Source organism: Falco naumanni, chromosome 4 (assembly GCF_017639655.2).
Source record: "Falco naumanni isolate bFalNau1 chromosome 4, bFalNau1.pat, whole genome shotgun sequence".
Lineage (NCBI taxonomy): Eukaryota > Metazoa > Chordata > Aves > Falconiformes > Falconidae > Falco > Falco naumanni.
In genome coordinates this window covers 92,499,927-92,527,117 of record NC_054057.1, presented here as the reverse complement: position 1 = coordinate 92,527,117, position 27,191 = coordinate 92,499,927, and the positions used below count along the sequence as shown (strand labels likewise).

General features: G+C 42.1%; 1 protein-coding gene across 7 annotated transcripts in view; it reads left to right on the top strand.

The window, feature by feature from the left end:
* Positions 1–27,191, top strand: part of CHL1 (cell adhesion molecule L1 like) — a 135,360-nt gene that overhangs the window by 10,967 nt on the left and 97,202 nt on the right. For 6 of the 7 annotated variants that reach the window (XM_040592604.1, XM_040592605.1, XM_040592601.1 and 3 more), the window contains exon 2: positions 21,281–21,361. The exons of the other annotated variant lie outside the window; for it this stretch is intronic. The gene's annotated coding sequence lies outside the window, so the exon portion shown is untranslated. The remainder of the gene's footprint in view (positions 1–21,280; positions 21,362–27,191) is intronic. 7 annotated transcript variants of the gene reach the window in all.

The following is a 27,191-nucleotide window of genomic DNA, read 5'->3' as shown; positions in this document are numbered from 1 at the left end:
AGGAGGAACATACATAGGAAGCACAGAACGGAGAAATAGAAGTACCAAAAGGGCAAAGAAAGGAATTTCATCTGGAGAAGGAGCTTCTGTTTCCAAGTATGGGAGCATATGTCTCAGCAAAGTGGGTTTTGGCAATGGAAACACCTTGAGTGTTGGCAGAGCTGAAGTCATCTGTTTTGTAGTCAAAGCAGCAGTTTTGGAATCTGTGCTTTGTTAACAGTGATGAAGAAACCTCCTCTTTTCGGTTTGGGCTTCTGGCACCACTGGCCGTTCTGCTGCTGTGAGAGAAGACCTTGCAGTCAACTTTGCCTGGATGTGCTGGAGCCGAGGGCTGTGTCCCACCGCGAGAGCCATGCCGCTCTCCCCAGGAGTGAAGGGCACAGCACAATTCACCTTTGCAGCAGCGAGTGGTCACCGTGGCCTCTTCTGTGCCCTTCACTTCATTGACATCACTGTTACACATACACATTTTAAAAGAAATCATGATCCCTATCTTTATAGCATCAAAACCAAATTTTGGGGAAATGCAGCAGGGACACCTCTGTGGTCGTGGATGGTTTTGATAGTACTGTCTGTGCATATGTTTGTCCTCTTGAAATAGTTTTACCAGATCTGTGATGGTTTTATTTTTTTCAGAGAAACAACATACTGTATTTCAAGTGCTCACAGTGTCTAATAACCAGGTGATCTTTAATTAGAATGTAATATTGTGTTTCTTCTGTGGGGAAGCACAGTGGTTCAGTCAAGATCATGGTCCAGGTGAATTTGCTGCTTTTCTCTGTGGATCTCTGGTTATAATGGAAGTGAAACAGATGCCTTAAGGACTGTAAGTCATTTTGCTGTCGTGGAAGCTCTTTAGCCAGGACTGAAAATTACTTTTCCAGAAAAAAATTTGCAAAAGTGCTGTCTTATGCCCACAGTAGGGAATACCACTGTAATTGTTATGTGGAGGGAAATAACTCATGTATGTTATTGTTTACAACTCCATCACAAAGCTATGGTGCTTATTTAGCAACATTTTCTGTTTTGGATTTGAAGAGAATAGTTTTTTCAGGACGTTTTCAATGGAAATTGGCAACGTGTTTCCTTTGGTGTGTTCAACAGAAATATAAACTCTTTGTGATCAATTAGAGCACCCAATTAACCTGCAGCTCTGCATGGGTCAGCTCTTTCTGCCTCATATGGCCATAAACATTTTACGTTGCCAGCAGTACCGAATAGCAGGTTTCTGACTTCTGGGCCAGAGTGCGGCTTTTCCAGGGCTGCACCAGAACCTGGGCTCCTTAGGGTGACATCCTCCTTGGAACGAGGAAGACTGATAACTTCTAATAATCTATTTTCTTGTGGAGAAAAAAAACTATGTGAGAATGTCTGTACTACCTGTAATAATTGACTAACTGGACAGTAATTATTCCAAAATACTGTTGAAAGTATATTGACCTTGATGATCGTTTTCTTTCTCAATAGACATCTGAATAATTGTCTTTGCCTAAGGATTCCCTAGAAGCTGCTCTCAAATTAGAGCAGCACTTCAGCATTTAACTCATGACATTGTGACATCCATTAGGAACGCAGAGAGGTAGGAATTAGCCTATTCAATCGGATTAAAGATCCAATTAACTTGGAATCCTATCTCTGTTAGTAACTAATACTAGATGACTCAACACCCTGGGAAAAAACCCCAAAAGCCACCTGAAAAACCAGCCCCAAATCTTCCTCCCTCCTCCCCTGAACTCTCATTATCACAATTAAGGAATAAGGTGTCCCTGAAAGACTTACTACTTTTTTTCTTTTGTTTTTCCCCACTTCTTCTTACCAAGCACTTACTGCTTGGCTTCCATCCTGGAACATGAGATCAATAGCCCTTTTAAATTCTTATGCTGGCTTGGGCAAGTATTACTATTAGCACTTTAAACATCTAATCATTCTCCTAATCATTATGCCCTTTGTATCAATAACATTTTTTGTCAGTTCATAACGTTAATGATTGTGATTTTTCTTTCCCGTTTTAAATTTGCTGTCTCTTAATTGCAATGTGATCATTAGAGTGACTGTTTGACCTTGTTTCACCTGTTTTCATAAATACTTGTGTCTGTCATGTTCATTCCTTGAAACACTTCATCTGTACGTGAAATACTGATAATTCTTTTCATTCCTTTCTTAAAGGGACTTTTAATATTTTCCTTATTTTTGACTTGTTTAATCCTTTCTGTTTCTATAATTTTTGGAAGCCCTTTGAATGGAGTTATGCTTAGTGTCAAAGGTAAGACTGTATTAGCAGCACATCTAAATTGCTAATCTCTCACCATAATTATTTTTAGTCCTTTCTAATGTATTCTGCACAGAACCTCCCGTCTCGGTTGCATCTTGACCACCTTGGCCTGCAGAGCAGATGCTTTCTATTGAAGTAATTTTTCTTTTTTTTTGTAGAAAGAAAACAATCCAATAGAAACACTGTTCTCCTTCAGCCTTCCAAAGGCCAGGGGCTATTTGGGGAATTTAGCTTCAGTTAAATAAAATGAAACAGATCTATTATGACCCTCTGAGAAAGTCTCATGTTTTAGATCATAGGCTGTTTCTAAATATAGGGATCGGAAATTAATATCTCCCTGGGTAGATGATTCTGTAACTGCCTCCTGCAAGGTTTTTCACAGTTTCCTTTGAACTGAGTGTCCTGGCCATTTCTTAAGAGATAGTACTTTGAGTGGAGAAAGTGTTAAGATGATACGCTGTGAGATATATATATATATACACACAATTGCTTACTATATAGATACATTTTTGTACATATTTGTTTAACCATCATGGCATTCTTTTTTTTTTTTTTAAAAAAAAAGATAATTTGGTATGTGTGTGTGTATATACATAGATATAATTTTTTTTTTCCCTAAATCATTTTATGCAAGGGCCATTAGCTTTTACCTTTGGCTTTTGAATCTGATACTACTTTGTCTTCCTTGAACCAGAGTACCAGCAACATCTGATGTGAGTGAAAGGGAAACAAACAAAAGTGAAGCAGCTCAGTATGGAACATGTCCAACGTTCAGATTTATTCCAGAGACCTGAATTTCAAAACTTTAAAATGACACACCTATAATGTGTGCTTGCATGTGTATACACATACAAGTGCACATACACCTTCTGTTTATAAATATATATGTATGTAATTCAGATCTTTGACTTGTGCAGGCACATGAGAAGTGCTGGAAAGCTTGTATGCTAATGTTTATTGGTTCCTGATATTTAACAGTTAGATCTTACTACAGCTATGGAGAAATGATTCAGGTTCCTTCTGGTTTGAGGTGTTGTCTTCCTCTGGGTGCTCCTCACTACAGAAAAACATCTTCCTATATTTGGCTGCATACATTCGCTGTGGCAGATGTTATGACTCAGAGCAGACAAGAAGGTTCAGATTTTATTTTTTTCCCCCTTTTTTTTTTTTTTTTTTTCATAAGTGTCTTGCCCCCAGGCATGTTTTGACAGGGAGGATATCATTTCAAATTAAATGTGCAGGCTTTCCAAAGCTACAAATTGCAGAGATTTCTCAGCATGACTCAAAGAAAAAAAAGTGTTGTGCATGCTGATCGCTTGCTGTGGCGGGAGGGAGCTGCTGTGGCGTAGCTCTGGTACTGAAACCCATAGTTTATTGCCCTGTAAGAAATTTGGACACAGGAGAGGCTGTGTCCGTGAGTGAGCTGCTTTGACTTTGTTCCTTTAAGAACCATTTTCCTCTGAAAACTACACAAAGGCTCACACGGCAGAGCTGCTTTTTCCCTGCTGCCTTCAGGTAGGCTGGGATGGTGACTAGTGGTATAAAATCTAATTTCCCCTACTTGGTTTAACTGGTCAGGTGGATCTCTAGCATCAGTGAGCAGAAGATATTGGAAGCAGGCAATCCAGAGGATGCTTCCTGCTGAAGACTGCCAGAGGACCATAAAGGTCTCTGTCTGTGCCAGGGTAACTGCTTTTCCCTTCTGAATGGGGAGAGGTGCCCCGAGGAGAGGAATTTCTTCTTAATTATGGTGTTTTCTGTTGTTTTGTTGTTTTGGGTTTTTTTTAATTATTTCAGGAAAAAAAATGGAGGGAACATCTGTAGTTCTGAATATCATCCCATGAGCTACTGGTGGGGCCTGTGATCTGTATGTCATTTGTAGTAAGGGAGCTTAATACCCCAGATTGCCAAAGTTTTAAAGTTTTTTCCCGAGTTTATGAGCAGAACTCTTTGTTCCTGATGAAACAAAGCAAAGAGAACCCACCTATATCTCTCAAATTTATGGCACAGCCGTAACAAAGGTCAGATTTGCCTTGTTTGAGGCTGGTACTCTGCATGGGTTCTGGCTTTCTGAGGCTGTCGTATCTTCTCGTATCTTTCATTCTTCCCACCTTTATTCACTTTTCCACCTTTTGTTCCAGATTTTGACCTGTGTTTAATCTTTTTCTGTGCCTCCCCCTCCTCAGTTTTCCTCACCCCACCACTGCTGCGTCTCAGGGCAGGCATCCTTGGCACACGGGGACAACCTCAACCACGGCATTCTGGTGTTAGCGTGGTGTCAGTAGAAGGAACGATGCTGATCAAGGGCTGCTTTCAGCAGTGTCTGACTTCAGGTGGGATCTGGTAATCTACACTTCCCTTGGAAGTCGATGGAATTGTGGAGATTTGTGTGCAGGCAGGGTCTGTCCCTCTGCCTTGGCTGTGCTGCCCCAAGGTCTGTAGCATCCGACGGACGGTCCCTTTAGGGAGACGTGGACCTGGGCACCCTTTATGTTGCTGTGTTCGCAAGGTTTTCCCTTCTGTGCGGAGAACGCAGCGTAGGAAAGGCGTGAGAGCGAACTCTGATAGCCTTAACCTGTAATAAGCCTGATGTCCTCGGGGAGAATGGAGATTAAAGAGCCAAAATTCTCTAGGAGATTGTTGCTTGGCTAATGATGATAGTTGCCTGTGGCAGTCAGGGATGATACGGCTGATACTTAGCAGGGGTTGTGAACCAATTAGTCTGCTCAACAAAATACTTGGTCCATTGGGTGCAAATGTTAGGAATATTTATAGGGCTGGCGATGGAGCCAGCTAATCAAAACTGGAGAAAACTACTTAAGAGGCTGTCCCAGGCTCTACAGAGGCCCTGAGATTACCCAGCTGACAGACAAACAAATGTTTGCCCATGTAAATATTAGGACTCAAAGATTGTATTTGAACTCTTTTGTGGTTTTCTAACATTGTAAAAACAATTAGAGGTGCTTAAAACATGCTAGAAACTACTTCCCTGTGGAGGGCTTGCTTCCGCGGTGGCTGTCCATAGGTGGTCTCCTGCAGCTTGGCTGCCTCCAGCATTGCTTTTGGTGGCTTTCAGATGCTCCAGGTAGGAGCCCAATTTCCATGATGGCAGAGGGATGTCGTATGAGCTGGCCCAGGTAAAACGGCAGCAGCACAATAATTCAGCACATACTAGCATGTTGTCTTGCATTTGTTAACTGCTAAAGCTCTTGAGTATTCCTATTAACTCCTTAAATCTTTACGTACTAACTTGCTGGGGTATGAAACTATTCAACATTAGTGTTGCAGTCTGGTCCGTTTATTAGTAAAGCCCAGCCATCATACAAGTGATGCAGAGAGCTGGTACTTACACAAGGTATAATAGGCAGTTGGAGAAGAAATGCAGTAATTCATCTACATTTGCAGGATGGATTAAACATTTATAAGAGTTTCTTTGTTGGCTTGTTTGTTTATTTACACTTTATGTTAAATAATAATTTTTCAGGTGTTTTCCCCTCTAAGGTATTGCTTGGCAGAACCACTTCTGTTAAATAGGTAAGACAATGAGAAAAATCCACAGGCTTCACTGGAAAAGCCTTGTGAAACCTGAGAATATTGATTTTTTTTTTCCCCCCTCATATTTACAACACAAATGTTGTTATACATGTTTTTATGGAGAGCTTGTAAATAGAAGAACAGCTTCTAACCCTACTACTAAGCTTGTGATCAAAATATTCTTCCTTGCTATTTTACAGCTGTTATTTTACAGTAAGCAATCAATCTGAAATACAGCCATTTTGAGTTTGGTGCTGAAGGTGGTTTTCTCTAGTACTTATTTCAAAAATCAAATGTTAAACTGGGGCATTTATTGTATTTGGCAAGCTCTACTCTAGATCTTTACTTACAGAAAAATAAAATATTAATAAAAGCCAGGTTGCAGATTGCTATAGTAAGCACTGTGATTTTTATTTTTTTTATATTATTACGGTTTTTTACACCCCTCTGTGTAAAAGCTTTCTTTGTGCTGCTGCTGTTCTGGCTGTAAGTGGTTTTAAGTGCAGTGGGTTTTAATATACAGATGTTATTTCTGATGGTTCTTACACTTTCAGAAATGGCATAATGTCTTTTTTGATCCTGAAAAGCACAGTGCTTATTGGTACTGATAATTGTGTTAATAGCTTTTTTTTGATTGGTTGTTTTTTTTGTATTGGGTTTTTTTTTTGGTTCATACGTGTATCAGAGATGCAACATACTGGCAGTTAAACGGGGTAAAAACGGTCTTTTCAAGAGGAAGATCCAAGTCCGTGGAGGCTCTCCAGGGATCTCATTAAAGCATTCTTTTCTTAATATAGTGTGCTGCAATAACAGCTATCAGAATCCCCACAGTGTGGTTTCCTGATAGGTTAGTTTACACAGAATTAATTGTCTAATTTTGCAAGCAACCAGTACAGTGCACATTGATATTTATTTATTTATTTTTAGTCTGATGTGTTGCTCTTGTGGATTCTGCGTCATATTTTAAGATAGTTTTTACAATCCATCTTAATGCCACTTCATCACAGCACTTACTACATAGGAATCATGACTTGGTTTTATAATTTTTCTGTCTCTCCTTCCATATGTAAGAATTGCTGTTAATTCAAGCAATACATTTTTGCTTATGCAAAAATGTTTTTAAACAACAGGAATAAAAGAATGCATCAGACAAGCAAATTCAGACTTTAGAAGGCTTCTGTGGCTTAGATGCTCCGGAGGCCAATGTGGAGAGCAGGTTTCCCGTGTCCTCAGAGGTGCCTTGCTGGTTTGGGTGGTACAGCCGCAGCAGCGGTGAGCCTGACACAGAACAAAGGGCCAGCAAGTTGCAGTCAGTGGAAAAATATATTTGGATAAAATCTCACAGGCTGTGCTGAGAGTTGGGCTTGAGCAGGATTTTAAATGTATTTGGTGGATTCCTTTTTCAATTGAAGCTCTTGAGACAATTTGCACGCCAAGGGCTGTTTTACTACCTGTTGTTTAGCTGCATGAGAGGGATGTTACGCAGAGTATTCTCCGGCTTGGTTTGGGCAGGATGGCTGCTGCAACAACTGTTGGTCTCAACCAACTGCTGAAAGCTGCCTTCCAGCTTGACTCGGCGTCGCTGCTGTGCTGGGGAGATGACCATCCTTCCGTTACCTGCTCAGGCTCGTGCAGGTAGGGGAAAGGTGATGGACTTCTGATTCCTCGCCCCTGGACCTGGCTGTGTTCCTGCAGACTCCTGAAACTTTTATCTCAAGGAATGGCTTTGCTCTACGAAGACCATCGCAAAATGCAAACACCTCTGCTGAAGATTGGCTTGCGATCAACACGTTGGCTGGAGGAACTGGTGACTGTGTCGTCAGCTACTGTAAACCACGGGAGTTATATGAGCAGATGAAAGAGCTTTCTGCATGGTCTGGAAGCAATATAGGAGGCAGGGAGTGAGCACAGGCTGGGTGTCATCTGGAAGAAACATGGGATTCCAGAGACAGGCAGTCTGAGGGTTCCAAGAGGTTGTGCAGAAATGAAGGAACAGAACGACCTGCCCTGAGACTGTGGCTGGTGGGTGCTGGGGTACCTGTTGTCTCGGTGTGCTGATGGGTTCTTGGAGCATCTGCTTTTCTGTAGGTTGAAGAGCTGGGTGGAGGAGGGAGAGAGGGCTGTGGAGGGGAGGAGGAGCAGATCCCCATTGTTCCGGTTGGGAGTTCAGGCAAAGGGGGTCCTTCAGATGAAAGTGAAAGTATGCAAAAGTGAAGCGCTTTGGTTAATGTCAGTGGGGGAGGGTAAGGCAGTAGTACTAGCTGAAACAAGGGATGAGTCAGGAAAAAGCTTATTTGGGGGGTGGAGTGTGGGGAAGAGAATGGGGACAGGACGGACCAAAGCAGCAAAACCTTCGTTAAAACCTCAGAAAGTGTGTTTGTCAAGGATTGTCTCGTCAAATTTTGTCATTCGTTTCTCATTTACATACGTGAAACGTTCTCCAGGGAGAAGCTATGACTTTCCCTGTAAGAAGGGAATGTTTTGGACAATGCTGCCATCCTTCTTGCCACCATGTCTGGGAGGGGAAATAGAAGGGAGGTCAGTGAAATGTGTGATTCCTTTGCCTTCTTGTTTGATGTCTTTTTAGCTCTTGCTTCTATTAAAGAAGTTAAGATGTGGCGTATGCAGTGAATTTATAATGTCATAGCATTCCAAACTGTTCTAGAGCTATTTCAAAATATTTCCAAAGTGGTGTTCTAGAGCTGTTTCTAGATAGCGTTCGTATCTCCCTGTTAGACACTAGGTATGAAGAAGCTAGCCTGCAGGCTGCGGTATGGATCCAGCCCACCAAGCAAATGAGATGTCTCCACCACACTGGCCAAGTCCTGCTGTCCCCAGGTATTACAGACCATGTCGTGTGCAGGGGGCTTGACCAGCCATGAGGCTGGTCTCTGTTGGGAGGCACCTGGAATGTGAATGTGCCACCATCCTGCCTGGTCCTGTGACGGGGGTTAGATGGCACACAGAGCCTTTGAGTGCTGCGTCCGATCCTGGCACCACTGGTGATGTATATGTTGTGCTCGTCTCAGTTGTTATCTCAGTGTTGACATCATACACTAAATAACACTTAAGCGGGTCTCTTTCCATTAGAAGATGAATTCCCGACACAATTGAAGTCAATGGGGCTTTTGTCACTGACTTCAATAGGCCTTAGCATCCACCTCGTGGCTCCATGGGAAGAAGAATAAATTGCTGCTGGAAATGCAACTGTCTCTGACATCCAGTGGGAAAGGATAATTAGCAGTCAGTCATGGAGCTGCCGTTTGGTTGTCTGATGAATAATAGAACTGAGTACAAGTGATACATTGTCTTCCAAGTGGGTAAAGTGATTTTAACAGATTAGCATAAGTGTAGGCAGCCAAGAAGTACGGTATGAACACCAAGTGTGAGGAGTTCTAGACAGACGTCAACTTTTCCGTCTGTCTGGCCTCCACAAGTTAACATGTAGTTGTGTGTAAACGCTAAACTAGGAAGATGTTGGGGATCGGGAAGACAAAATCTTGTGTTACTAGGTTTTGTTTCTTTTTTTATTGGGTTGGGTTGATGCTCTTAAAAGAACATGAGAGAGATTTTGATGAAAACTCTTCTCCATTTTTACGTCTTGTCAAAAATACCTCTGGAACCGGTTGGAGCATGGTTGGAGCTCTGTTGTAAGGATGATGTTGCAAGGGTGAAGGACCATGTTTTATGGACATGTGCAGCTTCCACATGTTGAGAAGACCCTGGCTTGGAAACCCTGATTTCTGACAAGGATGGTCAGACCAGCTGGTGCGGTGGGCATCGGGGGCGAGGCACGGAGGTGGGCACTGCCTTCGCGGATCTGTACCCTTTGAGCAAAGCGGATGGCAATTAAAGCAGAGGAAGGCAAGGCCAATGTAGTTTTAATCATTAGTTTCAGTTTGTAGTTGGTCTTAACGCTGCATGCAGCTTTGTGGGAGCATAAAGACGGCACTGTGATGCCGTGGCTTTTAACTAGGCCTGTTTATGTATTGTCGTTGGCGAAGCTATTGACTTCATATTCTTTCATGTTCTTTATGTTCTCTTCTGTTTTGATGTTATCATGCAGTCGTCTTTGCTACGTATTAAACAAGAGACTACTTCAATATAAAATGATCAAAGGGGTAAGGGAACACAGGGCCATAAAGAATATATGGAGAGCTCTGGGAGAATAAGAAGTTGAATTTAAAGGCTTCTTCAAGCTGCTTAATTCCTGCTTAGATTTCTGGGGCCACCAATAGGCAACAGTCCCTTTCTTTAAATCTTTTACTAGGGATTGACTGGCAGAATCACTGTTTTACATGGGGTTTAAAGAGTAAAAGGCCACCCTGAAGGTCAAGCCCTAAGAGATTTCCTCTAAGAGCTCATTGATTCTACTAGATTTTTGACTTGAAAAAAGACCGCTCCTTCCTAGATCTGCGGCTGGGATACAAGTGCCTTAGTATGTGCCTGCACAGAAGGCAGGAGCAAAAGCGTAAGTGCAGGGAAAAAATAGAGAAAGATGCTGTGGGGCAGACAGACAATGATTTCAGTCTCTCGCTTGTACAATTCAAACCGGCGACGTTATTAGCTGCTGGTCCATGAAAAAAGAAAGTCTTATTTTATCGGTTTCAGAAATGGATTATATTAACAGTGAAATTGGGCAGAATAAAGATTTATGGTCACATCCTCAGCTTGAGTAAACAGGCAGAGGACCTCTGCTTGTAATGGGGATGGAAGGGCTCGCTGCAGCTGAGGAGCTGGGCTGTAAATACTGGGGGTCTGGTTTTCTTCACATATAGAAATGAATGCTGTGAACGTATATGCATGTAATTGTCTTTTGCACAAAAATTAAGATGAGCATGTTTCGCCTCTCTAACCTCTTTATAATATTGGCTTTGTAAGTTGCCCAGTGCTGTGGTAGTGATTAGCGGAATGAATCCAAAAGCCTACCCCATAAGCAAACTCTGTATTTGCGCTATTACCTACTCCTGTGATATTTCAATCTGATTCATTAGAAAAATTAGCATTTTTATGGACTAATTAGGGGAAAATGTTGCTTGTACTGATTGTGAGATACAGGTATTTTCACAGCTTAGGAAAGCCAAATAGAAGTGAAACATGGTTTCTACCATGCACCCTCCAATCCGCTCCCCTCCCTCCCCCCCCCCCCAAAAAAAAAAAAAAAAAAAAAAGAGCAAAAGGATTACTCAAATGAACTCAAAACACTGGGAGATTTGAACGTTTGGGTTTTTTTAAAGGGGGGAAGGGATTAAAAGAAGATTAGATTACTATACTGTTGGCAGTTTGTCCAGTTTTTTTGAAATCAAAATTCCAGATCTTTCAGCTATTTTGGTTCTCCAGGCATAAAAATATTTTAAAAGCTGTCAGTCAGTCACCATATTTTTTGTGACAGTTGCAAAATGAACAGTAATGAGAATGAATAGTAATGAGTGCATTATTCAGTATCTATACATGCCAATTGATTTTCATTGTAAGTTTATACATTTCAGTTGACACACATTTTCATTTTTCTTTTCTTTTTAAAACCAAGCTCAGGTTTTATTAGACCGTAGCTGTTCATGCAAACGTGCCTTAGTTTTTCTCAAGTTATACTAATGAACCGCTTGCTTTGAAGTTTGATTCTAAATATGCATGTGTGTCACTTTCTCCTGCTCACATTCTCCATTTGCCAGGAGGGTAAAAACGTGTGTCTGTGACAAAACATCCGAGGTCATCTTTTTTACAAGGGAAGCATTCTTTCTTCTTAGGGGATGGAATACCATTATTTTAATCAATGCAGGCATCTCCTGTTTTCATCGTTACGTTTCGTTGATGATCTTGGTTTACTGAGACACAGAGCAGTGAACTCCTCATTTTGGGCTTCTGTGGAGGAGGTGAAAATCTCCATCTTGTGCAGAGGGTGGAAGTTCAATTAGGCATTTTGGTGTCATGGGAGGCTGATTGTGCTTTAATTGGCTCCAGCTGACTGGCTTTTAGCCCATGATATTCTTCACCTGCAGTTGGATACTTCTCAAATATGCATGGAATTTTTTATTGCATTTAAAAATGTTGCACAAAGTCAGAATAATTATTTCCAAATGATACTTTTCAAGTGAATGCCCTATGATAAATACAAGTGAAGTAGGCACCATTAAAATTGTAGAATAATTTAAGCTGGAAGGGACCTTTGGAGGTCATCTGGTCCAACCTCCTGCTGAATGTAGACATGACTTTGATGTTAGATGAGGTTGCTCAGGGCTTTGTCCAGTTGAAAACGGTAATTGGCCTTCTCTTCTTCAGGCTAGGCAAACAGTTCTCCCAGCTTCTTCTCCCAAGTTACATGCTGCAGCCCCTTCATCATCTTGGTCCTCTCTGCTGAATTTCTGCCAGTTTTTCAGTGTCTGTTTTGGAACAGGGAAACCAAAACTGGACGCTCTGTTCCAGAGGCAGCCTCACAAGTGCTGAATAGAGAGTAATAATTGCTTTCCTTGACACGCTGGCTGTGCTCCTGCGAATGCAACCCAGCGTGTGGCTGGCGTTCATCACTGCCGCTGCCGATCCCTGTTCAACCCCCGGGCTGCCTCCCCCGAGCTGCTTTCCGCACGGTGGGTTTCCATTCCCAGAACTTCATGCCTGCGTTGGCTGAACGTCACAAGCTTTTGGTCAGCTCCCTTCCCCAGCCTGCTGGGGTGCTGTGGCGTGGCAGTCCCCCTCTAGCACATCGGCTGCTCCCCAGCTCCGGTGTCATCTGGAAACCTCCCGTGACTGCATTCCCTTTCACTGTTTTTGTTTGTTAACAAGACATTAAATGGTTAAACTGGCTGCCTTCAGGAAGATTTGTTCCTCCTTACCCTTCTGGAGGGTGGCCATGACAGTTGCCTTTTCCAGCCATCAGAAGGATTCCCCAGTTGCCACAATATTTCAAAGGCACAAAGAGCAGCCTCAAAATGATGTCAGCCTGCTTCCTGGGCATTCATAGACCTGTGTGGGTCCGGTTTGATTAAGTGGTCCCTAACAAAATCTTCCTCTGCCATAGATAGGACTTCCCTCCACCAGACAAAGGCATTAGGAACATGGACCTGGGCAGGCTGAGAGTAGGCCTTGCCAGTAAAGACTGAGCCAGAAAAAGTCACTGAATGCCTCCTCCTTTTTACCCTTTCTCAGTAGTTTTGTTGGCATATTCAGGAGAAACTCACGTTTCCCTTGGTCTTTTGCTGCAGGCGTACCTATGGGTGAAGCCTTTCTCGTTGGCCATACCATCCCTTGCCAGTTGCAACTCCACCTGGGCTTTGGCTTTCCTAACTTTGTCCCTGCAGTCTGGGCAAGGTTTGTATAGTCCTCCTGGGTAGCCCGTCTCCACTTCCACCTTCTGTTCGCTTTCTTTTTGTGTTTGAGCTCAGTCAGAGTTTCCACATTCAGCCAAATCCACCTTCTGCCACGTCTGCTCCACTTCCCACTCATCAGGGTGGATTGCTCTCATGCTTTGAGGAGGTTCTTCTTGAAGATCAAGGAGCTCCCCTGTTCCCTTCTGCACCCCAGGGCAGTCATCCGTGGCATCGCATCTATTAGTTCCCTGAGCAAGCCAAACTGCTCCCCTGGAGTTCAGCATCAATATTGTCTTTGATGCTCTCATGAAATCTCGGTTGCTTGTGCACCACCAGTTGCCATCTTAGTGGACATCAGGGTGCTAAGGGGGTACCAGGATGACCAGGGCCTTTGGTTATGAGGGCTGAATAAAGCTTTATCTGCTTCCAGTTCTTGTCTGGGTGGTGGGCAGCAAACACCCACCGCAGGGTCCTCCTTGATGGCCTCTTTGAGTCTGACCCAACTGTTTACAGTGCAGCTCCATGTGAAAAGCCTTGAGAAATAATTTTGACTCATTAGTCTCTTCTGAGGAAAATTCTGATTTTTTGAGCATACGTTTTAACAGCTTTTAATCCTATACAGTTTCTTTTCCAGCAGAAACATGTTTTGTTTTGTTTTTCTGATAGACAAAAAAAGGAGTCCTGAAAACCTATTGGACTCAAAACATTTGGGGTACTGTAATAACTTCAGCATATGCTTCATAACTTTTCTTGATGTGGGGTTGTTGGTATAAAGTCTTTATGCATATCTGGGGACAGGAGATAATAGCATGCTTCAGGTCTTAAGTGCCAATGTGAAGCACTCACTGAATTAATGTATTTGTTCAGTTGCATTTTTGTCATTGCACTTTCAGCAGTTCAAAAGTTGCGATACTGAAATCGCCCGTCTTGACCTTAGTCGTCTTCTGCTTTAATAAAATGCCCTGTGCTGTTACTTAGGCCATTAGTCTGGGACTCGGAAGTGTTATTTCTGGTTCTGCAATTATCCCACTGCTGCAATTTCCCTATCTGAATTGAGGATAACAAAGCTCTCCTTCTTTGCAGGATGCTTTGAGATTTGATGATGAAAAGTGCTATATAAGGGTTACATATTGTTATGTGAACAAATATCACTTTGTTTGCATGGCTTGACCATCTTATAAGCAAGCAGAGAGCTGATGGCAAAATCAAGATTAGAATTGAACAAATGAGTTATAATGAACAATTTCAGTCTATTGAGTTGATTTTTTTTCCCTGCTGTTTGAAAGTCATTAACTTTTATAAATCAATCTCTAGAAAAATTTTTAGTCTGTAAATCATTTGCCAGTTGGGTTTAGAAATCTTTTATGTTTGCTTGTTTTATAATTTTAGAAGGCAAAGAAGTTACATGTTAGTTTGCATGATCATTAGCAATCTGCACATAGAATGGCATATTGTAAGGGTAAGTTTCCAATTTCAGTGTTTGACATTTTTCAAGTGCATTTAAAAGGCATTTCCAGGAAAATAAACCCAGAAAATTACAGTTTAATCTTCAGAACAGAAAAAAAAGTATTTCTTTGTTAAAGCTGTACTTAAATCTGTTGCAAACAGGGCAGCAGCAAAATTGATTGTTTTAAAAATAGTGTGAAAAACCTTTCTACGTTATTTGCACTTGGTGTCATGGGTTAGCTCCTTCAGATCTTTCAGAGTTCATGTATCATTGCAGTTTGTGTATGATTGACTTTTGTGTCGTAGAGTAGAAAAAAGCATCCTCAGTTAAACTCATATACTGTCTGCATAAAATTTGTAACAAGGAAACATCAGGGAAGTAGTTTGTCAGGTGGTGTAAATAAAAATAACTTCAAAAAACCCACGCTGATTCACTCTGCTTGAAGATTTGCTCCAGAATATCTGAGAATGGCTGTGTGTTTTGCCACAAGGGTGTGAATAGTTGAAATCTAATTTGTATCTGGAGAGCCCAGCACCAACTTTTCTGGCGGTGTTCTTTCCTGAAACCGCAGTACTGTGGTAGGGTTGCATGGGTCTCGTGAAGACTGGTGGATATTTTTCAGCTGCCCTGTAGATACTGATGCTGCTGCCTTTCCAGTGCAGGAGAAACCCTTTTCTCAGCCCACGTGCCATTCAGTTTGCACATGCTCCATGTGGAAGAGCTTGGGGAAAGGTTGTAATGCAGAGCTGCGCTGCACGTTAGGTTATTAAAATCAAGTGCAAGTGTGCTCTATGCCGTGGGGACCTTAAATGCAGAATCATTCTAACTAATCAGCAGCTACTAAGTGTGCCAAATTTTACCCCAAGGTACGCGTGGGCTCCTGTGGTGGTGTCGGTTTTGTTCGCTGACTTTTATTGACTATCAGGATTTATTGACCCAGGAGGGAAATATTGACAGACGTGATTCTCTACCAGTCACAGTTTCCCTTAAGGGACAATAACACCTGGTGTTCACTGTAAATTTAAACTCAATGCGTGCATGTGTGTCATGGCATGGGGTTTAACTGCTGAACATTTACCTTCCATGATCGTATGCCCATGCTGCCCGTGAGACCTGAGTGCTTTTGCACAGACCTCAACGTTTTCCTTAGGGAAAAATCTCTGTGCTGTGCCTGGATGGTGACAAACCTTAGGGAGCGAGCCTGAGTGCATGTGTTTGCATTAGCCTTTGTATATGTGTTAAAGCCAAGGTGATTTTCTTCTGATAACTGGTGTAACAGCTTTTAATGCCATACATCCATATTGCAAAGTTCACTGCAGGCTTGAATTATGTACTGGCAGAGTACTACAGCATTCCTTATGCCTGAGTAATCGTGGACCAGAATCTGGCCCCATCTACTTGATTTACAAAAACTTGTTCGTGGCGCCTCTTCTTTTTTTGGTACAGTAAATCACAGGAATTGTTGGCTGACATCAAGTGATGGTCTTAGGCAGCTGTGATTAGTATTTCAAGGCTCTCTTCATGTTCTGATAGTCCTTTCAGTAAAAGATAAACAGATATTTGAGCAATTTGCAACATCATGCTTGCAGTAATGATGAGCCATCTTCTTCTAAATGTGAGACGGATCCAAAACACTTCCCCCCCACCCCCAATGGTCTGATGGTAAAACTGAAGTAGTGGCAAAGCATGTCTGCTAAACTGGATGTCCTAATTTTATGCCTGTTAAATTAATACTTTCCTACTCCATCTAAAATGAAAATAATCGTATTGTTTAAGAAGTAGAAAAACTGTTGTACTGACTTTTCTCAACAGCACTGCATCTTTGTTGGGTTGTATTCATAATGCACAGGGGTAAAATGACATCTAAAAATGTTTATTTTTTTAATAACTAAGAACTGCTTTTATCTCTTCCTTCCCCCCCCCCCCCCCAACTCCTATTAATATTACTTGGTATTAGTTTGAGGATGTCATTGCAAATACTCCCCTTAGCACATTTGCACTTAGGTGGGATCCATAAGCAACCTTTCTGCTGTGGCTACAGTTTATCCATTTCACCCTGTGCTATTTTCTAAGCTGATTAATGCATCTTTTTATTGTTTGAGAAAACTTCCTCCTAGAATAACCTTCTGCTATTAATACGCACAAGTGAAGACAAGTGAAGCTTATCCTTAATTCGCAATGGTGCTGGAGCTGATGGGAACACTGCCCAGGCCGGCGTGCTGGGATTTGGGGTCCTTTCATCCCTTTGCCACCCACGTGTCACACGATGCTCTGTGCAATAGGATAAACCGTCATGGTCCGTGCTGCAAGGCAGAGCTGGGTCTCAGAAGCCTGGACGTGCAGAGCACGGTGCTGCGGGAGCCGCCTGGCTCTGCTGTGGGACAGTGGCCAAAGCAGCATCACAGCTTCGTCCCGGGCAGCACTCCCCTCCTCCGACCCCCTTCTGCTTGGTCAAGCCCTCTGGGCCAGATCTGTTCATTTTTTCCCTTAGCGTTGTGGGGATCTGCAGCAGGCACAGTTCAAGTAATGTTTAAATATTTAGTTTCTCATTTTCAGAACGTTACCTAAGCCTGACTTGGAGGCTTGTGCTTATCAGTTCACGTAGCTTTCAGAGAGAGATGGTTGGATAGACGTGAAGGTCACATTGCAGCAGGGACCACTCGTCCCTGCTCCAGTCTGCTCTTCCTCCGCAGTCAGTGGATGGAGAAGCCCGGGAAGCCACCCGGGCCATCTGTGGCATTGCCAGAGGCAGCGGGTGATGCCAGCCCTAATCCTGGCTGCGGCATTTGCTCCAGGTTCTGTTCAGAGACCAAGCAGCTCCCGGGTAGCTTGGCATGGGGATCAGAGATGTGTCTTAAAGCCATCTTTGTGCCCTGGTGCTTCTCCCCTTCTCTGCACCGCGCCTAACTCTGCTCAAATACAGCATCAAATCCGATGAACGACCAGCTGACTGAATAAAAGTGTGAACTGCATTCCCTCACTTAGAAATCTGTCAGCTCCCTCTAACCTTTTGGAAAATTGAAAGACCAAGTGACTGTACTTGCACTTGTAATGATAAAACATTGTCGTCTTCTAGGAATCCAGGCATGCAGACGCTTTGCCCATACCCGCAGAGGGAAAAGATTCTGTTTTTATTTTTCATCTTTACAAATCCCAACAGATTCATGAGACCAGGGCACCTGACCAATTTGATTCTGGCTGTGAGGTCTCTGGGATAGTAGTCATAAATCCCAATTTGTAAGGCTGCACATTTTTTCCCTTGCAGTATGCAAGGCATGAAGAACCAAACAGCAGGTTAAGTTTTCAATGTTAACTGGGAGACAGGCTTTCTCGGCAAGACATACACTGTTCCAGTAATTCTTCTTCTTCCAGTGCAGTGCTAGATGCAATCTTTCTAGAGATTTTTTTTGCAGGTGCAAATTTTCTGCAGCCTGGAAATGGCCAAGTGGATAACGGCAGCAGTAATGGCACACAGCCCAGAGTGCCGCAGATCGTCTCCTTGCCCCTCTGTCAAATAAGCCTCATGGTTCATTTCTAAAGTTTAGTAGCTTGGTTCGAACGGAGAGCCCTTCATCTGAGCAAGGGGAGCAAGAGCTGTCTGTGTCTGTTGCGTAGCTGTTACGCAGGAGGAATGATGGTGCTTTCCTGGTGCCAGCATCACCCCAGGTGATGGGGAACACCTGGGGCACAGACCACCGAGGCATAGTACTTCCTTCACGTTACCGAAGGGACTTGGGCAAAAGTGATAGATAACCTTCACCAGGGGATGCACATTGCCAGGAGCTCAGATCACCTTCCCTGGGGAACTGCGGTATCACCGCATGGAATATTGGGTTTGGGGTGGAGGAGGATTGTGGAGATTAATGGTCAGCTTAGCTCCTTCAGTAGGACAGTCCTGGTGGCTCACTGGTGAGAGCCTAAAGCTGTACCTTTTGGCCCTCTCTGAGCTGAAGCCGCAGTAGGCATACCTGAGCACCGAAATCAGCTCTGCTCCTGCTCTGCCTGTTTAATGTTAAACATTTCTAGTGGTTTTGGAGAGTGGTGGATTCTTACTGAAGGTTTATACTCCGCCTGAAACAACAAGAACTGCTATAAATTGGCTGCCTCTAATAAACCCAATAAAAACACCCAGTGATACAGACTAGGTTACTAATAATGTGTCTTGTGGGGGTTTTGCCAAGCTTTCCTATACTTCTCACAGGAACTGTTTTTGATATAAATCTTTTCCTTCAATCTGTGAGCTCTGTTTACCCTTCCTCTGTCTGTACAGTACACTGATAACTTCAGTCCTACAGACCTTCCCTCCAGGAAATTCTATTAAGATTTGCTTTTAGCAAAAGTGGGTAGCCCTTCAGAAATCCTTTATCAGGTCTGTTCTTTCCCGTTATGGTTTGCCTCTGCTTTTTCTTTTTTTTTTATTGTTTCTTCATGGATAGCTGTAATTTAAAGCTTACTAGATCGATAAGACCAAGATGCACAGCATAAATGGGAGAAGCAGACAAACAGCTGGTAAAGATAGGAGACAGCTGATTAAAAAGAATGCAGCTATAAAGCATTTGAGTTACTATTCTCTGCTGTGATTTTTTTATTTAGATTAAAAAATAGGGGGAGGGGGACATACAAATCATAACTCCCTCCTCCCTCAGAGTCTCTGATTAGAATAGTGTGAATTTCCTCTTTTTTCATGTTTCTAAATAAAAAGTGGGGTGTTTTTCTTTGGAGTAGATGTCCTAATCAATTACAAGTGAATTGGCTTAATATAGAGATGGCTGGAGGAAGTGCAATGGCAGGAAGTCTGGACCTGATGTAATAGCAGCATCTCTGGTCTTGCACTCCCCTAAATCCAGTCCTGAAATCCTGAAAACGGCCTCTGTTTTACACTCGTTCATGGCACTGCTTTGCAAGCCCTGGTGATCGTGTGTGGGACTGGGTCTGGGTTTGCTGTGCTTTCTCGCTGAGGCATGTCTTGCAAGCCTTGGACCAGGGTGCCACAGCTTTGTTGGGTTGTACCCAGATGGCACGAGCTGTAGATCAGGCAATTTGCATTTGGCATTAGGAATTGAAGGTAAAGACGCTATAAAAGGCTGAGTGTGTTGCCAGCAGGAAAGTAAACATTTCTAAGCTAATACCTGAATAGAAGTCAAGAAGGATTAAGGTGCAGCTGAAAGTAGAATTGAGGTTCCTCCATCACTGCAGAACTTAAAAAAATGTTTTCTGTTCACATTGGAAACCATAATTTATTGACAGAGGGGTTGAACTTAAAAATACATGTGCTAGTGAATTGTGTTTCAGTGAAATTCCATACTTCTTTTGATGAGGAGGTTTGTATAAATGTTGGGTGTGCCCAAACCCACAGAAACTTATGTGAAAGAGTAGAGATCTGTGTAGCAATAAGTGTGTACACCTTATAGATGTACACATATGCAGAATTTGGCTATACAAACACCAACACAGCAGACAGACATTACAATGTGAGTTTGAAATGCTGTGGGTAAGATGGTGCTTGTGCACATGTGCACTTTGGGAGAAGGATTGGGTCTTTCCATGGGGAAATAAGTCTGTCTGCAACTGGTGAAATAAGACCATATAAAGAGATTATCAAGTAGTGACAAGAAAGAAAATAGGTTAGCTGAATTTCTCTTTATCACTTCTTTTCCCTTAAGACATCTCACTGAATATCTTGTCATTCATACAGAGAGTCTGGAAAGAAAATGGCTTTTAAAGGTGACCCACAAAGGAAAAAAAAAAAAAGAAAGAAATAACAGTGATTGTGTGCTTCTTTTGCTCCTTGGTGGCATGGGAACATGGCCTGGCATTTACACTGTGTGTATCTACTCTCTTCTGGGAGGGTAAGAATAGGGGTCTTAAAGCACCAAAGCATTTCCCGTTGCCTTTGCAGCTCCCAGCACATAGCAGAGCATCCCATAGGTACGGAGCAGGATGCTGAGCAGCGAACAAAGCTTGTGGTGTGACCTGGCTCAGCCAGGAGTGAATATCGCGGGGTTGGTTCAATTGCAGAGGCGTGTCGTGTCCGTGGGTGTGAGGATTGGTACAGAAATGCAACGCTTGTTCCATGTGTTTAAACTGGAGGGGAATTTTATTGGAGAAAAAGAGCTAAGGGACCTCTTTCCTCTTGAATACACTTCTTTCATGGTCCTTTTTTATTTTAAATGAAAGTAACTATTGAAAATAATTTTGAAATTGTGTTTCACATTGGTGGACTATAGGAGAGCAATAATGTAAGTGGTGATCAATAAGATTTATTGTTTCTGGTTTTGTATTATCTAGTGATTCCTATGAAAGCCAAACCTTACCTGTTTGGTATTATATAAACACTTCACAGGCTTTAGAAAGCTTGTAATCCAAGTAGACAAGAAAGGCAAAGAAAGAGAGGGGAAATAGAGGTGCAGTGAAATGATTCCTTTCAAGGTCACAAACCAGATTTAGAACAAGAATCAGATCTTCTCACTTCAGCCCATTTTTCTATTCCGTGGGGCTATGTTGCTTCTGTTATTCAAATGCGGAAAAACCTGTCCTTTTCAAGTCAAATGGAGGGCAAAGAGAATGAGATCAGACATAAACCCAGTGATATGGGGCGGGGGGCAGGGCGGGGGGAGGAATTAAAAGAAAACAAAGGAATTATACTGATAACGATGCTCCTTTTAGACAAATTCAACATATGACATACCATTACTCAAATCACAAATTTGTCTTTCTCTCTAGATGCGGTAAAGTGGGGAGAAAAATTCAGCTGTAAAACTGCAAATTGACCATGCATTGATGAAGAAACAGCTGCATGTGCTGGTTAGAAATGCCTTTTTTAAATTTTATTTTATTAAGTATTTGTGTTTTCGATGTAAATTTTATTCACCTTTATTTCTGAATCATAGCAGTTAGTCATTGTAACCATTTTAGACCCATTTGATACCATTTCCATCTTAAATATGCTTTCTATAAAAGCATAAATGTGTGTATTTGTTTGTGCATGTATGTGTGTTCTGGAATAATTCCATACGATTTTAATTACTTGAAGTATGCAGACATGCTTTCGAAGTCTGAAAGCTCTCTAATGGCAGATGGAACTTGTTTGTCTTCTCTTTTTACAAGTTAAGCAAACAGTTACTCATTATTATATGTGTAACAGAGCCCTCAGCTAGACTTTATCCTGTTGGAGCGTCTAATTGGGAAGGAGCTTGTGATTGAACATGTACAAAAAATTGACCTCAAATCTGTTTGGTCCTTCAGCCTGTAGGAGAAGATTCTGTAATTATTCTATTCTGATTATTTCAAAGGAAGTCTCCCATTCTGCTTTCCAACAGTGGGTGGTGGTGGCCATTGGGATAGTGACTTACCCCCGGCACTGGAGGGGCTGGTTCCAAAGCGGTGGATGGACCTGGCTTTTCTTTAAAGTACCCCTGGGGCATGCTGAAGAGAAATAGTGGAAGAGCAGGGCCTTAGTGGTGGTATTGCCAACAACTGTTCATCAGTGGATAAAGGTTTTGGAGCTGTGCAGTTATTTATGTCTTGGGCTTCTCTAGGGTAGCTGGTTACCAGGGAGTTTTAGTGCCTGTGGACCCTTCCTCTAGTGAGATGTGCTTGGAGGAAATAATCACACTGGCAAGGGATTTCTATCTATTTTCTTTCTTTTGGTTTTTTTTTTTTTTTTTTTTTTAAAATCCTATTCATCAAAACCCCTTCCAATAATTTTGTATTCTGTTTCTCATTTGTGGCCGAAGAAAAGGGCTGTGCAACCAATATGTGACATTTCAATATGCATTTCCTATTAGCTTTTTTTAGTAGGAGCTCTAAGGCTAAAGCTTTGTGTATAATGGGAATTATTTGCACCATAACTTTCTTTGGACATACCATTTATTAGGATTTTCTGTATTCTGCTTTACTGGCTTTGGCTACTGCAGAGTGGGGCTGAGAACATTGCTCTTATCTATCTGCTGCTGAATTTCATTTTGCATATTTTTGTCTGTAAAATTCAGAATGACAAGCTATTGATAAAATTTAATCTGTCTGGACGTTGCTTTCATTTTTTCTAGTAATTTAAAAAAAATCTTGTATCATATCCACAGACAGATTTTTTTTTCCTTAAAGCCAGTGATTGTTTCAAGTAGAAAATAACTTAATAATTTCTGATGTACCCCAACTAATCAGGCACTGGAATTCAGATGCTGTGGGAAACTAGATCTCCATAAAATCTTGTTATATTTTGATTAATCTCTTCATAGAAGCCGCTCTGAACTGAAAAGCTTACTTTCTTGTGAGTTTGTAAGTTAGCTTATAAACTTTCCCTCTTTCAAGACAAGCCATCTGGAAAGGTCACCATGTGAAGACTGGCTGGTTTTTGGGTATGCATGAGCAAAGAGAATAAAGATTGACTCTGCTTTTCTTGAGGGACAATCTGTCTTGTTTCTTCTTACACACCACCAAAACATGCATAAACTTTTCTCTTTTGTTTGTTTGTTTTGTGGTTGTGTTCCCCCCCCCCCCCCCAAAAAAAAAAAACCCCAAAAAAACAAACAACACCCGCCCCCCACCCCAAAAAACAACAAAACAACCCCCAAACCCCCCAAAAATCCAAAACCAACCTTCTCCTGCATTCTCTGTGAAAGTATCCCATGGGCTGAGCTATTCCATTTCAGGGGAGGAATCCTGGAAATGTAGGCGTAACGTTCTGAGTGCAGTTTTGAACAGATTTCTATATAGAGCCATAGAATCATTTAGGTTGGAAAAGACCCTTTGGATCATCAAGTGTAACTGTAAAACTGATGCTGCCAAGCCCACCATGTCCCTAAAGGCCACCTCTGTGTGTCTTTTAAATGCCCTGACCTTCTCCCTTAGCAAGAAAGGTTGCCAAGTGATGCAGCCTTTGCAACCAGCTGGATGCTTGGCTCTCAGTGCGTTTGGAAATGTGCTGTTTTCTTCCCTTTGGTTCACAACTTTACATACACGCACTTTTCTAGTTAATATGCTGTTTCCTCTCCAACTGATCCGGTTTCTCAGTGCAGGGATCAGCCTTGCGACCTCTTTGCCCTGCGTGACCAGAGAATGAACCCAGAGCCATTCAGATGGGGCTTCAGACTTCAGCTAATGTGTGCTCCACCAGCTCCCCCACGAATAACTGCATTTGCACAGGATCTTCGTATTTAAATGTCTTTCTCCTCTTTGTCAGATAGAAGAATTGTGATTAAGATTTCATTGCATTTAATTGTGTGATAAAGTTCCTGTATTTAGAGTTTGTGAGTCTATTACCCTTTAAAAGATATTTGGCAATGCAAAAGTTAGTACTTAATTGTTTTCATTTAAAATTCAGGGCATGATATGTGAAGCTGTATTTATAAGAGGATGTACCATCATGTCATTTTCTACTTGCTTAAAAGCTAGGTAACTGGTTGAGGTAGCTCCCATCCCGAGAAGAAGAAAGAGCTCATTAAAAACATTAGCTGATAGAGAACAAATTGAGATGCAGTGCCCTGCGTAAAGATTATAATAACTGTAATAATAAATTAATTAATAATGCATTACAGGAGAGTTCCTCCAGTCAGATTGTCACACGCTTATCCTTGAAAATTGACTTCAGTGAGGTGTGTCACATGAGCTAATGACCTTAACTGATGGATTTGGGACTTTGCCGCGCTCCAAAATCGACTTAAATCCCTATTTCTGTACTTTTGACAGATAGTCTTCTGGACAGACATGAAGCAATTAGGACCGTTCGGTGTTGCAAGCCAGGGAGTAGCTCTTTGCCAAAAATAAGCAATCTCTAGTTTTAACCTCAGGTAACCAGAGCGGGCTAAATCCTGATGGCTTGCAAGGGAAGGTCAGGTGAGCAGCGCGGTGCTGCAGGCTGCACAGCCATGCCAGAGGCACGCACGCCGCGGGGTCACGGGGGCTCAGAAGCATGTGCAGCCTCCATCGTGTAAAGAGCTTCCATGCAGCCCAAGCTTTTGGGGGGAGCTCATGTTTGGGTGGATCACCAGCCGATTCTCCCTCCCAAAGCCACAGACGAGCCGCTGCCGGAGGGTGTGGTACGATGGGGCTGTTCCCTCGCTCCACAGGGAGCGATGAGGTCCAAGGGCAGCTCCGTCTGGCATCCTCCCGCCTGCCTCTGAAGGGCTGAGCTGGGAAGGCAGCCGTGCTCCACAAGTGCCTGCGCAGGTACTCGATGGGAGATCCCCTGAAATAGCAGCGTAGCTGAAAAGCCCGTGGAGTGTTGGGTTATGAATATGCTATTGTCAGGATTTAGGAATAAGTGATCAAGTTCAGCGCTGAGATACAGGCATCAACAGGGCTGAGTAGTGGAAGTGTAGGTATTGAGGCATCTCTCTAGACACAGCGGAAAAGCGAGTATTGGGATTTCTGCCGTCTCCCCTGGGTAAGGGCCAGGTTTATAATTATTATTAGGCACTTGTGCTACACTGAGGAAAAACTGCATTAAGGAAATTGATTATCCAGACACTGTAAGCTCCTGCTGCTTGTAAACTGCATCTTTAGGCACCTAGGTACCTAAATGAATGAACCTAGGTACTTAAAGTGAATCCATTAGTAGCTTCTGAAAACTAAAATGGCTCCCCTAAACGCAGGTACTGCTGAAAATGCCATTTATGTGAGTCGTGATGTGGTTAATTTTTAGAACTTTAAAATAATTGAGGCTGGAAGGGACCTGGAGAGGTTGTCTGGGTGCCTCAGTTCAAAATGGAATCTTTGGGTTCCAAATGGGATTATGGAGAATGCTTGTCCCTTTACTGTATGTCACACTGATGCTTGTGTGTGTCCCTGTTTATACCTGCAAAGAGGTATTTGTAGGTGTTAGTTTGCATGTGCAAACACTGAGCTTTGCCTATGAAGGATAAGAAAGCAAAATTCATTGTGGGATGCTTTTTTTGGGGTACCATTGAATGTTCATCTTTGGGGGTGGTTTTTTTTTTGTGGGTTTTTTGGTATTTTTTTTTATAATAAAAATCTGATTCAGCATGAAAAGGCAAGCAAAAGGACAATATCAGTGGGTTTCTTATCAGTGCTTTGCATCACGTTTATACTACAGCCAACAGTAAATTAGGTAGGCATTATACTGGAACAAAGGAAGCTCTACCAGGGGTTTTGTTTGAGAAGATTTTGAGTTTGCTTGTAAAGCCATGCAGTATGTGTGGTTTGCTTTATTTGCTGGCTAATGTGAGGCTAACTGAGCAGTTGCCTTGATCTGCACAGGGTTTCTTCTCTTTCCCAGTGCATTGGTTGACTTTGGCACATTATTTGATAGATACCAGAAAAACAGTAAGGTATCAAATAAAGGTAGTGCATTTAGGGACCAAATGGTTAGGGCTGAGACCAACAACCAGAGTGGTGCCGGTGCATCACCAGAAGTGGTCGCTCAGGGAGCTGAAAGCTCAATTCTGTTTTTCAGCCCTCCAAGCAATAAAAGACACAACAGTGCTGAGGATGCTGAATTTTGGAACAGAACAAACAGGTACCTGCTAGGAAGCAGCTAAAATAGCGAGAGCCTGGGGCTGGCAGCATGTAACAGGGGGAATACAGCTTGACCTGCCGAATTGGATCTGCTGCCCCGTACTCTCAGCGATTTCTGTATTGACTGCTGTGAGGCAGGAGAAAGGGCTAAATACTATGGCTATTCTTAAATTTTTAGTAACGAGACTAGGTTCATTAGAGCTCTCATCAAATGGCTTTCAGTTACTATCAGTCTGAATTGTATTTGAATTGATGACCTTGAGATGAAAGGCTTTTTATTCTATTATCCATCTGCTGAGCCATCAAGTCTTTAATATGCCGTGTAAAATCAGTTTTCAGATGGTATTTCTTTTATATAAAATTGTCATTTATTATTAACAATGTCTGATTTTGAGTGCTACTAGCTATAATTGTACATAATACTACTTTTTGTTATTCCTATTATTTCAAATATATCTGCTCTATTACTACATACTTGTAGACACAGAGGAAATAGATTGGTAATAGACTATAATCTAGGCTTATATAAATGAGTTAAGAAAATCACATAAAAATACAAAGTTAAAATAAATTCAACCTCAGCAAAGCTCCTGTATTGCTTGAGTAAATTGAAATATAAAATTCTGTTTTGATGCTGAAATAAACTTTCCTGCAAAATACTGTATGTGACTACCAAATGCATAGTAAATTAGGAAAAATGAGTAAGAATATGTAATACAAGCCATAACAGTGAATGAAGTATATTGCACACCAGCCTTTTCCTCCTGAATGGCTTTTCCCTAAATATAATAGAGTAGACCATGCTAAGAAACTAGTGTATACAGGAGGGTTAAACAGAAGTGTAACAAGGTCACTTTTGGCTATTTCAGTTTTACGTGATTGTGTTTCTCAGGAAAAGACAAAACCGGCAGCACTGGGATAGAGGCACGTTTGTGAACAGGTTCTTTGCAGACTCTCAAGTGTGGATAGCTAATTGTACATATTTGTCTGACTTGCAAGCATGTAATATGACTTTTTAAAGAATGATAAGAGAAGCTGGTGCTGTACTGGGCAGCAGTAGTCACTTGTGCCAAATGAAATTTTTTTTTGCCCTTATTTTATTCCAGAGGAGATGACATTTCCATAAGATGTTATTTCTTGGCTTTTGACACTGGAAGTG